The sequence below is a fragment of the Sceloporus undulatus genome, chromosome 5, assembly GCF_019175285.1.
Source record: "Sceloporus undulatus isolate JIND9_A2432 ecotype Alabama chromosome 5, SceUnd_v1.1, whole genome shotgun sequence".
Lineage (NCBI taxonomy): Eukaryota > Metazoa > Chordata > Lepidosauria > Squamata > Phrynosomatidae > Sceloporus > Sceloporus undulatus.
The window spans coordinates 136,616,388-136,630,951 of NC_056526.1; the positions used below are offsets into that span (position 1 = coordinate 136,616,388).

A 14,564-nucleotide genomic window follows, 5' to 3' on the forward strand; every position below is an offset into this window, starting at 1 on the left:
TTTTTACAGTAACGTTTGTTTGTACTTACATGGACTTTAAAAGGTCATTTAAAGAGTATTGTAACAATACTAAACAATATATTGGAATAATTGTCTCTGAACAAATCTTGCCGGGAAATCCCTCTGATAGATCTGCCTTAGGGTTGCCATCATTGGAAACAACTTGAAATCACACAAGATTGTGAAAATGAGATAATAATCAATATAATCAGTACCACAGCTTTACCTGCAGGTGGCAGTCTAGGCTCATAAAAACTGTTCTTTGAATAGGAAAAAGACAGCTGAGCAAAATTTAGCTACTTGTATAACTTTAACATGTGAAAAATGGGCCCATTATTCAAAAACAGTATTTCAAAAATTTAGTTTTGTGATTCCACAGTAATATAAAACTAAAAGTGTTTTCCCTCAAAGAATCCTTTAAATATTAAAAAAAAAATCCCACCCATCATTCTAAAGTATGTTTTCTGTTCACCCATTGGTATTAATCTTATTTTCAGAAATTATCTGTGTCTCATTTGTTAAATTAGACAGAGCTTACATACATATACACATACAGTTTAGACATAATACACCTTATATGGGAGGTCAGTAATTGCGGTATACAGTATGTGTCTTTCTTCTAAAGGCAGCTATGCAGTATTTTTGTATAGTGTGAATGGGCCCCAGTTGTTAGTTTCCAAAATCAGACAGGTTCTTTAAAGATATTTAGGTTTTCAACATTTATTCTAGATGAAGGAGCAGCAGGCGGTGTGTGGAAGAGAAAGGGAGAGAGACAGACAGCCAAGAGATAGAGAAACTAGACAGCCAAGAGCCCTGTGGCACCTTAAAGGCAGAAAGCTTTATTTGTCATATGTAGCTCATTTCCTTAATTTATATCAAATAAAACCTACTAGTCTTTAAGATGCCACAAGACACTGGTGTTTTTGCAGGAACAGCTTAACACGCTTATCTCCTTCAGAAAAGAAAAATATGTGCCCACTGGTTTGTGGGCCTCCATTTCACACTAATAAAGGGATAAATGCACAGCTGTGTGGAAGAAATGTAGAATACATTAATTTTTTAGAATAAAGGCAGGGGCGGGGCATATATGGCCTTTCACATGTTGCTGAACTAAAGCTACTATCAGTCCAAGTTGTCGTGGTTCCAGGTGTTGGATGAGAAGTTGCAAACTAATAATATCTGGAGGGCCACATATCCACTATGAATAAAGAATTCTGTTTTCAACCTGTGATTTCATTTCTCTTTAACTAATTGTATATCCTTTTGGATAACTTCTCTGTTGTCTCACTTCATAAAACTATTATACTATAATGTTGGACTAAGACTCTGGAGACTAGGGTTTGATTCCTAGCTTGGCCATGAAACCTGCTGGGTGACCTTCATAGACTTGGAAGAAATCACAAGGGCCATCCAGTCCAACCTCTTGCCATGCAGGAACACATGTGATATCACATCTTGTGATACTGCAATTTTTAAAAGCCACATGATAGTTCTTAAAATCTTTAAAAGAGATATAAGCCTCTCTCCATTTTGACTGAGAGTTCCTGCATGGCAGGGGGGTTGGACTGGATGGCCCTTGCGGTCTCTTCCAACTCTATGATTCTATAAGGGTCTCAGTATCACCTGACAAAGTGGAGAAAATTATCTAGAACTACCAGTATATCTAGAATCCGTTTTTTAAATTAATAACAATCACAGCATACGTATTCTAAACATAATAAGATCTCAGCACAAAAGAGAATGAGCTCCAGTTTTCCATTCATCACTAGCCAATAACAGGTATTGGCTAGTGAACACCTGTCACTTTTACCCCTCTGATGAGGAAATACTGTATCAATTTGTAAACAGGAAGTCTTATTTGAAAACAAAGAAATCCTCAATCTAGTATTTTTTTAAATATACATAATTGTTATATATGTGCGTGTCTAACAGGTCCTTTCCTTTCCTTTCCTTTCCTTCCTTCCTTCCTTTTTGTTTTGTTTTGTTTTGTTTTGTTTTGTTTTGGCATTCAAATATATTATTTACCTAGAGTCTCTGCAAGAAATCTAGGCTAAACATGTTCTACTTGACTAGGTAGATAAATTGCTGAAGAGCTCAAACAGACAGAAACCCTGGGAAATAGCAGGTTCTGTCATTGGCACACATGGTTTATCTCGGCAAAGGACTAATGGGCAAGATGATGAGACAGATTTGAAGACAGAAAACATCTGACTGTGCCAGTAGCTCACCAGGCCAAAATGGAGCAATGATGCTGCAGGGTGACATAATCCTTCCTCTCCATCCAGCAAGTGTGAATACTACATTGCTCTGGATCATTTGCAGTCATAGTGCATACTGTCACAGTAGTAAATGAGAACACAAGGGCGTTGCAATGTCCTAGGTTTAACTTAAAAACAACAACAAAAGAAAGAGGAACTGAAAAAAACAGGAGTTTATACAGTGGTACCCCGGGATACGAAATACCCACGTTACGAAATTTCCGGGATACGAAAAAATCCCATAGGAAATAACTGTTCCGGGTTACGAATGTTTTTTCGGGTTACGAAAAAATTTTTGGTGCTTTTCGGCGCTATTTCACACGAAATCGCGGCTTTTCCCCATTAGCGCCTATGGGTTTTCAGCTTGCGAAGGCTTTTCGGGTTACGAAAGCGGCGGCGGAACGAATTAATTTCGTAACCCGAGGTACCACTGTAGTTCTATGGACTTTATCACAGGGATAAAATCAGAGTTTAACCAGCAATCAATTAAGATTTTCACACAACATCGACATTAAAGTGCCATTATCCCAGGAATAAGAAACAATATTAACAACCTAATATATGCAGATCACACCATAATATTTGCAGGAGACATTCAGGAATTGGAACAGTTAATAAGGAAGGTCAAAGATGAAAATGAAAATGTGGATCTGATACTGAACATAAAGAAAACAAAAATAGAGACCACAGAAGAAATACACAAATTCAATCGAGATAATGAGGAAATTGAAATAGTTAAAGAATTCCCATATCTAGGATCAAACATTGACCAAAATGGTGACTTCTGTCAAGAAATAAGAAGAAGACTAGGAATGGGAAGGGCAGCTATGAAAGAACTGGAAAAGCTACTGAAGAGCAAAGACATATAACTGAGCCCTAAAGTCAGAATCGTTCAGGCCATTGTATTCCCAATTGCCATGTACGGATGTGAGAGCTGGATAGTGAAAGATGCAGACAGAAATAAAATAAACTCATTTGAAACATGGTGCTGGAGAAGAGTACTTAGGATATCACAGACAGCCAAGAAGGAAAACAAATGGGTTCTTGAACAGATCAGACCAGGGCTCTCCTTGGAAGCAAAGAGTATCAAGTTGAGACTATCGTACTTTGGCCACATAATGAAAAGGCATTGATCACTAGAAAAAAACAATAATGCTAGGAAAGGTAGAGGGCAGAAGAAACAGAGGAACACCATATTCTTGGAGATGTCTCATCCATAGGGTTGCCATGAGTCGGAACCTACTCGAGGGCAGCTAACAATAACAACAAACAGCCACAAATCCTGTGAATGATTTGTTGCTGTTTATTGCTGGTTATTCCCTCATTATTCCCGGGATAATGGCTCTTTAAGTTCAATGGGCATGAAAAAATTTAATCACAATTGCATTATTTTCACCAGTTAATCGCTAGTTAAACCCCCATTTTTCCCCACATGATAAAGTTCGATGGGTGTTTTAAACTGTTATGGTGAAATGTCCTATGTTTCTTTCTTGAATGTCCTACATTCTTGGAAATGTCTCCTCCACAGGGTCACCATTGGTCTAAATCGACTTGAGGGCTGTGGACAACAACAACAAAATGTAACTGGTTTACAGGATGCCACCATGAAGGGATTTTTTTTTTTAAGTACTGTATATGCTCATGAATTTAGAAATTGTAGTGAAAATGTTGACCCCCAAAAAACCAACTTACCCATGGGGTCAATGTAAGTATTGTACTTTAACTCTTATTTTAAAAAGGAACCATCCCCTGGTGAAAGGCAGGAGGAGTGTAATCTGCCCTGGAACCACTGACTCCCCTGTACTAACTCATCCATTCAGAGTGGATTTTGGGTAGCCATGGTGTGATAATTTTCTGAGAGAGTGTGACTCGCCCAAGGTCACCCAGTGGGTTTCATAACCGAGAGGAGAATTGAACCCTGGTCTTCAGAGTTGTAGTCCAACACTCAAATCACTACACCATGCCAGGGCAACTGGATACCATAACCGCAAAGGAGGACAAGGTCATTCAAGGAAAAAAACATAGGACATTCCACAATACCAGCTCAATACATTCATAGAACTATAAATTTCTGCTGCTTAGTCCAGCTCAAAAGGAGAGACATTTTGACATTCCTTCTGGACAGAAGGCTGAAATAGAAGGCACACAACAACATAGAAAGAGAGAGAAGGAGTAATTGCCATTGTGGTTTGTCTTGGCAACAGGCTTCCAAATCTAATGGACCTGGGGCAAGTCACACTCTCTCAGCCTCAGGGAAAGGCAATTCCATAGCCTTGAGCCAAGACACTTAAAGCGGTGCCAAACCGGATTATTTCCGCAGTGCAGATGCAGGTAAAGCATCAGCATCCTTGGCTGGGTCCTGAGCATGCTCAGTGCAGCTCTGACCTAGTTTAATGCAAGCCGCCGGAGAGGTCCAGCTGATGCTTTGCTGAGGAGGAGGAGAAAGAGGGGGGAAAAAGAAGGTGCTGCAGCTTTGGAAGCGGAACGAGAGCAGGCTTGAGAGCCAGAGGGGCGAGTGGGAGGGTCCAGCGGGTCTTTGCCACCCAGATCCTCCTGGAATAAACAGCTTTTGCAAAATGCCAAGGAAGGAGCAATGATGAGGCTGGAAGGAGGGCGGCTGGGTAAGTCTTTTTTTTCCCCCTGTGGCAGCTCAGGTGGAGCAAATATTGACCTGGGAATGGTGGCATTCACACTCACACATTTGCACACTCACACACTTGTGGGTTTATTGGGGGGGTCTCGCTGTCTGTATGGGGTGCCCTTTTCTGACTTAGGGAGACCCTCCAGGTGAATTTACCTTCCCCTGGGTTTTTCTTTTGGCAAGGTTTCCTCTTCAGAGGAGGATTGCCCCTGAGGCTGAGAGAGTGTGACTCGTTCAAGGTCACCCAGTGGGCTTCCATGGCTGAGCTGGGATTCGAACCCTGGTCCCCAGGGTCGCAGTCCAACACTCAGACCACTATTATGCCAGACATGGTTATGTGAGAGTATGTGGAGGAGGAGAGCAGGACAGAAGAAAGAAGGAAGGAAGGAAAGAAGAAAGGATAATGAAAGAAATTAATAATAATAATAATAATAATAATAATAATAAGAGAGAGATGAGGGAGGGCTCTGCTATCTCCAGGCTGTTGTTGTGTACCTACAAGTTTCCAACTTATGGTGACCCCAAGGTAAATATCTATGATGGGGTTTTATTTTGGCAAAGTTTCCTTAGAAGAGGCTTGCCCTTGCCAAGGCTGAGAGAGTGTGACTCGCTCAAGGTCACCCAGTGGGTTTCCATGGCCGAGCTGGGATTCGAACCCTGGTCTCCAGAGCCCCAGTCCAACTGGAATTAACTGTATTGTTATTAACTGCCCTCTTTGACCCCTGGAGAGCCTGCAAATGAGACTATTGGCCAACATGGCTAAGGCTTCTGGGAGCTGAAGTCCAAAATCTTTTTAAGGGAACAGTTTGGGGACCACTGAAGAGGAACAAGTCTGGAGATTGCTTGATAATTGGTTACCTATTAGATGCATTTAAATCTGCCTTGAGAGTTTGGGCCTAAACAGACAGGCCAAAAGAAAGCTGCTTCGGGTCACTTTGGAGGTATGGTATGCTGTTTAAATGATGTATGCGTCCTAAGAGGCTGGACGCCGCGCCAAAGCCACGCTCCAGTCCTAAGTATTGGAGCTCAGCTTTGGCACAGTTTCTGGACTCTTGAGATGCGTGTGTCATTTAAACAGCACACCTCCAAAGTGACCCGAAGCAGCTTTATTTTCGCCTGTTCAGGCCCTTTGTTACCCATTAGATGCATTTCAATCCTGCCTTTTCTCTTAGGAACATTGATGTTCCTTCTCCTTCACATTTTATCATCACAGTAACCCTGTGAGGTGGATGAGGCTGAAAGACAATCATTGTCACAGGGTCACCCAGTGAGTTTCCTGGCTCAGTGGGGATTAGAACCCAGATCTCCCTAGTCCCAGTCTAACCACTACACCATTTCCTACGCCATGGTTGTGAGTGACAGAGGAAGAGTTTCCTCACACCCAGTAGATCTGCCCCTGAGTTTTTACAAGGAACTGGGAAAGGGTTATTTTGGGATATATAATTTTGGTTTGGTTGGGAGTAGGAAGCAAGGAAGTTCTCTCTTTGACCTCTCACAGAGCTTTCAGGAGAAATAGGGAGGTAAGAAGGAGGGATGTTTCTTTTGTCTCAAGCTGTGTCATGGCCCAAGCATAGTCAAGCACAGATGTCACCATTTCTCCCTGCAGCCTCAAATTGGTAGCTGGGAAATAAAGGAAGCAAAACAGGAAAAGCTCTCTAGTAAAGGAAGTACAACCTGCAGGTGTGGAGCTAACCCTTTGCTATGAAAATCTCTGTGTTAATGACTTGGGGGTTAGCAAACTTCATCTTAGTCCAAGGAGAATTCAGTGGGATATTGAAGCGATGATAATAGCACTGCAGAGGACAAAAGCAAACCTGCCAGCTATCACTTAGGTAGAGGTGACGTGGCAAAAATAATACTGCTCATTGTGGTCTGATGTTTTGTTCCCATTCTGCATTTCCGATTATTGCCACACAGGTGCCTTCTTTGGTACTTGATTGTAGGTAGCTAAACGTCAAAGCTAATGATGCCAAAAGTGGCCCAAATCGTTAAAATGTTTATTATAACTTGACAAGATCAGGAGAGTGGCCCACTGACTCTTTTCCCAAGTTACAGGCAATGGTTTCACAGGATGGCAGGACTATTTTCGTTTTTATTCTGCACTGTTATCTTTCCACTGGTACCAGTGTAGGTGTAATGAAAATGATACCACAACGTCAGGCAACTGTATACTGTATTTATTTTGTGTACTGTTTTATTTTATCAATTTAAATTGCACATTATTTACTTACAATCTTAAAGAATTATGACCTGGGTCCTAAGATAAGTTAATTGAAACATGCTTAGCGTGTTGAAAAAGGACTTGACATATCCTGCTTCTTCTCCCCTACTGAGCTATAAGATTCACAAGGTAACCTTGGACCAATCATGCATTCTCTCTCTGGCTGCATCTGCACTGCAGAAATAATCTGGTTGGACTCCACTTTAACTGCTATGGCTCAATGCTATGGATTTCTGGGAAGTGTAGTTTGTTGTGGAGAGCGGAGCCAGAATGTGAGGTGCAATTGGATTATTTCTGCAGTGTGAATGAAGCCTCTCTCTCTCTCTCTCTCTCTCTCTCTCACACACACACACACACACACACACTGATTAAACTACCTCACAGGTTTTTTGTGTGGATAGAGTAAAGGCAAACTATCAGTGTGCTCTTTAACTTAATCATAAAAGAAAATTTCCCATCTCTTCTTTTGCTTCAGCAAACATACGCTCCACTCTCCCAAATAGTCTTTCTGGAGGATCAAGGGGTCACCTGACAATGTGGACTAGAGCATGGGAGAAAGATGAAATATTTTCCTGCCATTAAGTTCCTTGAGTTAACCTGTCTTCAGGGTCCAGGCCATTATAACCACAAAACTACTTAAAATACCCAAATGGCAGTAAAATACCTATAAACTTACATTGAAAAGCAGCTACATAAAACACAGCTAAGCTGCTTGAATAGTTTTTAAGATTTGACCATAAGCTTGAAAGTGGGAATGAAGCAGTCTGGGGAAAATAGGGAAAGTGTTCCAGAGAATACAGCCAACACAGAAAAAACACTGAATGTCCTATACCAGGGTGCACCACTGCAGCAGGGATTGGTAGCCAATTTTCTGGCTTCGCTACACAGACGGCCAAAAATGCCAAAAACAAAAAGAAAACATGGAAGAGACTGGAAGTCAACTTCTAGTTTTGACAAACAGTTAATTTTTATTTTAAATGGTGTAGGGCAGTGATGACGAACCCATGGCACGCATGCCAGAGGTGGCACTCAGAGCCCTCTCTGTGAGCACATGTGCCGTCGCCCCAGCACACAGTTTGCCAGAGTTTGTTACTGGAAAGGCAGAGGGACATGGCACTTTGCAATAAATAAGTGGGTTTTGGGTTGCAGTTTGGGCACTCGGGTTCTAAAAGGTTCACCATCACTGGTGTAGGGGGACCTGCAGTGTATTTAAAGAGTGAGTTTCCACTCCTGTTCTGGGAGATATCATTTACTTTTGAGGGGGGGTAAAAAAAGGGGAGTCACCCAAAGAGGGGTCGATGGCCACATAAACAGACCTCTGACCTTCATATGGCCTCAGGCACACTTTGCTAGATCTTTATTCCCCTTTTCTAGAGGAAACTGCCTTTTACAGAGACAGACTAGCTGCCCATATAGCCCATCCATTGTAACCAGTGTTTGGAAAAGTTACTTCCTGGATACTGTTCTCAGAATTCCCCAGTCAACTTGCTGGGGAATTGGGCAGTAATGTATTCAAATCTTTTATTCCAAGTTTCAAGTCAAATCTCAAGTTGAAATTTTTAAGTTAAGTCTCAAGCTGAGTCTCAAGTCTGACAGCCAATTTTTAAATTTTTGGAAAAAAGGAAGTGGGGTGCATTTCTCAGAGGAAACATCAAGTGCATTAGGAAATGGGGTTGAAGTCTATTTGGTATCCTGTCCCAACTGCACGTCAATGGAGCCTTCTCAAGTTTTTCAAAAGCTTTAGAAAAGCTTTAAAAGATCCTTCTGCCTCAAGCCCATTGCTTAATGCATTTGCTGTTCCCTTCCAAGAAATGCATCCCACGCTTTGGGGGCAGATCTTGCCTGTTGCTCGAAGTGAATAGCACCAGCAAGTCAGTGACTAAAAATATACAAGTCTCAAGTCAAGTCAGTGTGTAATTTCTGCCAAGTCCAAGTAAAGTCATTGAGGCAACTTGAGTCTGACTTAAGTCCAAGTCAGTTGATTCAAGTCTATGTCACTGGAATTGGGAAGGTGTCAAAGTAATTTTTCCGAGCTCTGGCCTTATCTGGCAGTACCCCTTTAATATTTACCCGATCTTCTGTTTGCATTAGAGCTTCCTAGGATATTTGGCATACAAAGGATGTACAGTATTGTGCCACTGAATTATGGCTCTGCCTTCAAATCTAGAGACAGATTTAAAGAATTGCTGGCATTTATATTCTAAAAGGGAAGGATGATATTGCTTCTCTGCCCAAAGAACTCAAGTCCCACCTATTATCTTTTGCACTCAGTAGTCTTGCTTGATGAAGAATGATTTTCAAGGCTTATTCATCTGAAAAAAGCATCCTGAATCTGTACTTTAAGGTTGCAGCATATAAGAGGTGTGGTTTCTATTATGCCCTCTTCTAGCAAAACCTTTTTCTCTATCCATTATTTTTCCTCCATTCCTTTTTTCTGTGAAACTGTAAATGCTTTGTCATTTTTATTCTGGTTCCAGTAGAGAGATAATGCTATTCTCACATAGATTTCCGCCCTTAAAGAGCCAATATGGCTATTGGTGTTTATTTCTCTTGCTTTTTCTTTTGGTGCTGTAGTACTGTTGTTTTTGGGTATATGTTGTATATTTACTGCCTACTATTCTGAAAGCAGACTAAGAAGTACATGTATGGTGTTCTGGGGTTTTGTTTGCTTGTTTCTTTTTTGCAATTATATACCAAACAGTTTTGAAGAATCTTGTGCATCAATGGCAGAGTGGAACAGAGAACTTTTAATTCTTTTTTTTTTTTTTCCCTGTTAGGGTACCCACAGAAATCAGATCTCTGAAAGTACTGTTTGCATTTCAGGGGAATGATGGTCTATGGCAAATCTCTTTTGACTGGAAGCTCTAGGAACTGTGCATCTAGAAGCAGCCATGGATACATGAAAGCTCCAGACAGAAAGCCCCTTTTTAGTTAATTAATAGTTAATTAGACCCCTAATTAAAATGCAGCTATTTCATCTTTTTTACTAATGGATTTTGTTTCATCATTAAAAAGAGAGAGAGAGAGATTGAAGAGAAGTAATAGGAAAATGTGGGAAAGGTGCAAATTTAAAACACTGCTATCTGGACTTCATAACCCAGCTCCCTCCCTCCCTGAGCCCTATTTTGGTATCATCTAAAGCCTGCTGTGACGACTTTAACAACTTCTTTGCGGATAAAATCTCTCAGATCAGGGCTGATCTTGACACCGGTATTTATGCAGATCCTGTGAGAGAGGCGTCCGAAGCGTCCGTGGCCCCAGTTATACTGGATCACTTTGAGTTTGTTAGTACCGATGAAGTGGACAAGATCCTTCGAAGCGTTAGGAAGACGACGTGCTCTCTTGATCCCTGTCCCTCATGGTTGGCAGCTCAGGGGGGTGATGTGGTGTTGACTATGTTGCACCGCATCGTTAATACATCTCTAAGAGAGGGTCAGTTTCCATCTAATCTGAAAGTAGCAGTGGTTAAACCCTTGCTTAAGAAACCCTCCTTAGACCCCCTGATTCACAACAACTATCGGCCCATCTCGCTGCTACCTTTTTTGGGGAAGGTGATCGAGAAAGCAGTCGCCTTCCAGCTTCAATCGATCTTGGATGACACCGATTTTCTGGACCCATTTCAAACTGGCTTCCGGGCGGGCTATGGAGTTGAGGCTGCCATGGTCGCCTTAGTTGATGACCTCCGTCTGAGCATGGACAGGGGAAGCGTGTCCCTGTTAGTGCTCCTCGACATCTCAGCGGCTTTCGATACCATCGACCATGGTATCCTTCTGGAACGCCTGGGAGAGTTGGGTATCGGGGGCACTGCTTTGCAGTGGTTCCGGTCCTACCTCTCGGGTAGATTCCAGATGGTGGAGCTGGGGGACTGTCGCTCCGATAAGAGGGCACTTACATCCGGTGTCCCTCAGGGAGCGATTTTATCCCCTATGCTTTTTAACATCTACATGAAACCGCTGGGAGAGATCATCCGGAGACACGGGGCGCGGTGTTATCAGTATGCTGATGACACCCAAATAATTTTCTCTGTGTCTCCGACTGATGCAGTAACTAAGGATGGCATCTCTCCTCTAAATGCCTGTCTGGAGTCGGTAATGGGCTGGATGAGGAAAAACAAACTCAGTGTGAATCCAGGGAAAACGGAAGTACTGGCGATTGGTTCCCCGGTCCCGGGTGGTGAAATTTGTCATCCGGTCCTGAACGGGGTCACGCTCCCCTTGAAGGACTCGGTGCGCAGTCTGGGGGTACTCCTTGACTCGTCGCTCCAGCTGACTTCGCAGGTGGATGCGGCGGTTAGGAGTGCTTGTTATCAGCTTCGGCTGATACGCCAGTTGCGCCCCTACCTAGACCGTCGGAACCTTGAAACTGTTGTACATGCTTTGGTAACCTCTCGATTGGATTTCTGCAATGCGCTCTACATGGGGCAACCCTTGTACCAAACCCGGAAGCTACAGTTGGTGCAGAACATGGCAGCCAGATTGGTCACTGGTAGTTCCAGGACAGACCATATAACTCCTATCTTAAAAGATCTTCACTGGCTGCCTGTTCGCTTCCGAGCTCAATACAAGGTGTTGGTTTTGACCTATAAAGCCCTAAATGGCTTGGGCCCAGGGTACTTAGAGGACCGCCTCTCCCCATACAATCCGCCCCGCACTCTCAGATCATCTGGGACAAATCTGTTAGAGGTCCCTAAGTTTCATCTGGCAAGGACCTCTCAGAGGGCTTTTACTGCTGTTGCCCCGTCACTGTGGAATGAGCTTCCCACAGAGCTCCGCTCCTCTGCATCACTAGTTTCTTTCAAGAAACAATTAAAAACATACTTATTTCAGCTGGCTTTTTCACTTTAGCTAATGGTGTCTTTGTGTTCTGCCCCTTGCTTTCTGTGTTCCCTGTTTTTTGACCCCACATTTTGTAACATTTTGTAATATTGTCGTTTTATTTAGCCCCTGATGAATGTGATATGTTCCATTTTCTGTTTTGTTTCATGTTTACTCCCTGTTATATCCCCTAGTAATGTTTTTAAATTTTATATATTGATGTTTTAATTGTAATTTTGTAAGCCGCTTTGATCACTTTCGTGGAAAAGCGGGATAGAAATAAAGATTATTATTATTATTATTATTATATAAACTGATATGAATGAGGCACCTTAAAGCCTCATCTAGACACATTTAGGACCACAAGCTGTATAAAACTCTTTGAGAAACTGTTGTATTGCCACTGTTAATATACTGCCCATCTAGACTGCTTAGGTTTTGTTCATCACTCATTCCAATAGCCAAAAAAGAGGTTTTAATGTTTCCACAAGCTTAATTAAGGAAACCCCCTAAAGATCCCTAACCCTTGCCTGGCTTCACCTTTAATACATATTTGAATATACTCTTTAAGTTGTCATGCATTGCTCAGAAGAGGAAAATATGAGACTATAGCTTGTTTAAACTGGGATTCTGAATAAAAAGGAGGTTTAAATTAAATACCGGTAGCCAACTATCTTTCAACATTTTTAATTAAACATATTTCTTCCTAGAATGATCCCCCCAAAATACTTGTCTAGATAATGTGAATTGACTGAAGGAACAGTAATATAATCGGATACTTTAATTAGCAGTCATGATACACTTTTGCAGTAAGACCAAGTAGAATGTGGGTCCTGCATTGAAGGGTATTTATATGAAAATAGCACACAAGATCATTCAGCTTCTTCCTATTTCATTTGTAGTTTATAAACCTATATGTGAGATAATAAATTTTTAAGTATCCAATAATGCATCTAAGTCCTTCAAAGGGTGAAATCAGCTTTTGAGATTTTTTTTATAGCAGAGAACTCAACCAGATTTTTATCTCCTATTATTCCTCAAGGTCATGTCCTCCTATGACCATAATTTTCACAGGTACATTATTTATTTTCAAACAGACAAAGGATTTGTCCAGGCCACTATACTGATTCCATTGATGGCCAGCCAAAAGATCTTGTGATCTCTCTCAAGCACGAGGGCACAGATATCTGCAGTGATCCCATCTTCCTCCAGCTTAGGATATTCAGGGAAGAGTCATGGCTGAGTGGTGGTGGAACACATGGTTTGCATTCAGAATGTCCTGGGTTCAAATGCCAGCACATACAGTTAGGATTAGATAACACTGTTTCATGAAAGGTTGGAATCAGTATTGGCTGTCCTGAACTACACAGGCTAATAAACTGACTAAGACAGTTCATTGTGCCCTTTCCTAGGTCTGGGAAAGGTATATTTCCACACTGTAACTTCCAAAATCCCTCAACCAACATGACCAGTTGGTTGAATATTCATGGAGGTGGTTATTCCTAGACTTGTAGATGTAAGTGATACAGTTCCAGTGGCTTTTGGGAGCATCAGAGAAAAATGCAGAGAAAAATGCAAAAATTGGTTCTTAGGTATGGATGCATAATAAATTCTAGAACATCAATGTGCATTAGTATACCTTCGGTGGTGATAGATCTGAATTAAGTTGGCCATTTCAACAATATTATTCTTGTATCGCATTGTCTGTACTGGTTACTAGTGAATTAACATGGCCAATTCACAGGATTGGCTTTAAAGCTCTGAATTGCTTATAACCAGTCCACCTGAAGGAGTGCCTTCTTCCACTGCCTTCCTGTGCAATTTTTAAGAGTACATCTGGAGGTTTTTCTCAGGGAGCCTCTGCACAAAATGGTGCAACAGGAAGTTACCAGAAAATGGGTATGTATATATGGGTATGTATATATGTTGCCCTGGGTAAGGAGGAATGATTCCCATGTTAATATGTATTTTTCTGTTGTTGATGGCAAGGCCTCAGGGTAGGAGGCTATGCAAAGTAGGATTAGTATCTGCTAATTGGTGATCATTGTCTGCTGGGAAAGCCCCTGACCCAAAGTGGTTTCTTATTTGCATTTGCTGAGTCCTGGTTTTGGTGTTCTTCAGGACTTGTAGCCAAACTTTGTTTACTTTAAAAAATGTTTTCAGTTGTACTGTTTTTAATGCTGTCAAGCTGCTCTGATTCCCAGTCCTGGGAAAAGAGTGGGATACAAATAAATATAATAAATAAATAAATAAAAACTTTAAGGGTTTTCTTTCCTATTGAAGATGTCTGTTTGTGGATTTCAGTGGCTTCCCTGTGCATTCTGACCTATAGTTGCTGGGATGGCCCAGAATTTCAGTGTTTTCAAACAGCATTTTGTGCCCAGGATAGTTTATAATGTGTTCTGCTACTGCTGATGCTGGTGAAACATCAGGAATAAACTCTTCTAGAACATGGCCACATAGCCCGAAAAACCCACTAAAAAATTTAATCCTTAATTTGTTACGTTTATAATCAATTTTATTGTTAGCTTTTCAATATTTATTTATTTATTTAGCTCTCACCAAGAAAAAAATGGGATTTAATAATAATAATAATAATAATAATAATAATAATAATAATAATAATAATA

At 41.3% G+C, this 14,564-nt stretch overlaps 1 protein-coding gene across 2 annotated transcripts in view; it reads left to right on the forward strand.

Moving 5' to 3' along the window:
* Positions 1 to 4,658: 4,658 nt before the first annotated feature.
* MFAP3L (microfibril associated protein 3 like) overlaps positions 4,659 to 14,564 on the forward strand; it is a 32,577-nt gene continuing 22,671 nt past the window's right edge. Inside the window, exon 1 of one of the 2 annotated variants that reach the window (XM_042470001.1) lies at positions 4,659 to 4,879. The gene's annotated coding sequence lies outside the window, so the exon portion shown is untranslated. Of the gene's footprint in view, positions 4,880 to 13,703; positions 13,834 to 14,564 lie in introns of those variants that run through there. The other variant, XM_042470003.1, reaches the window with a different exon arrangement.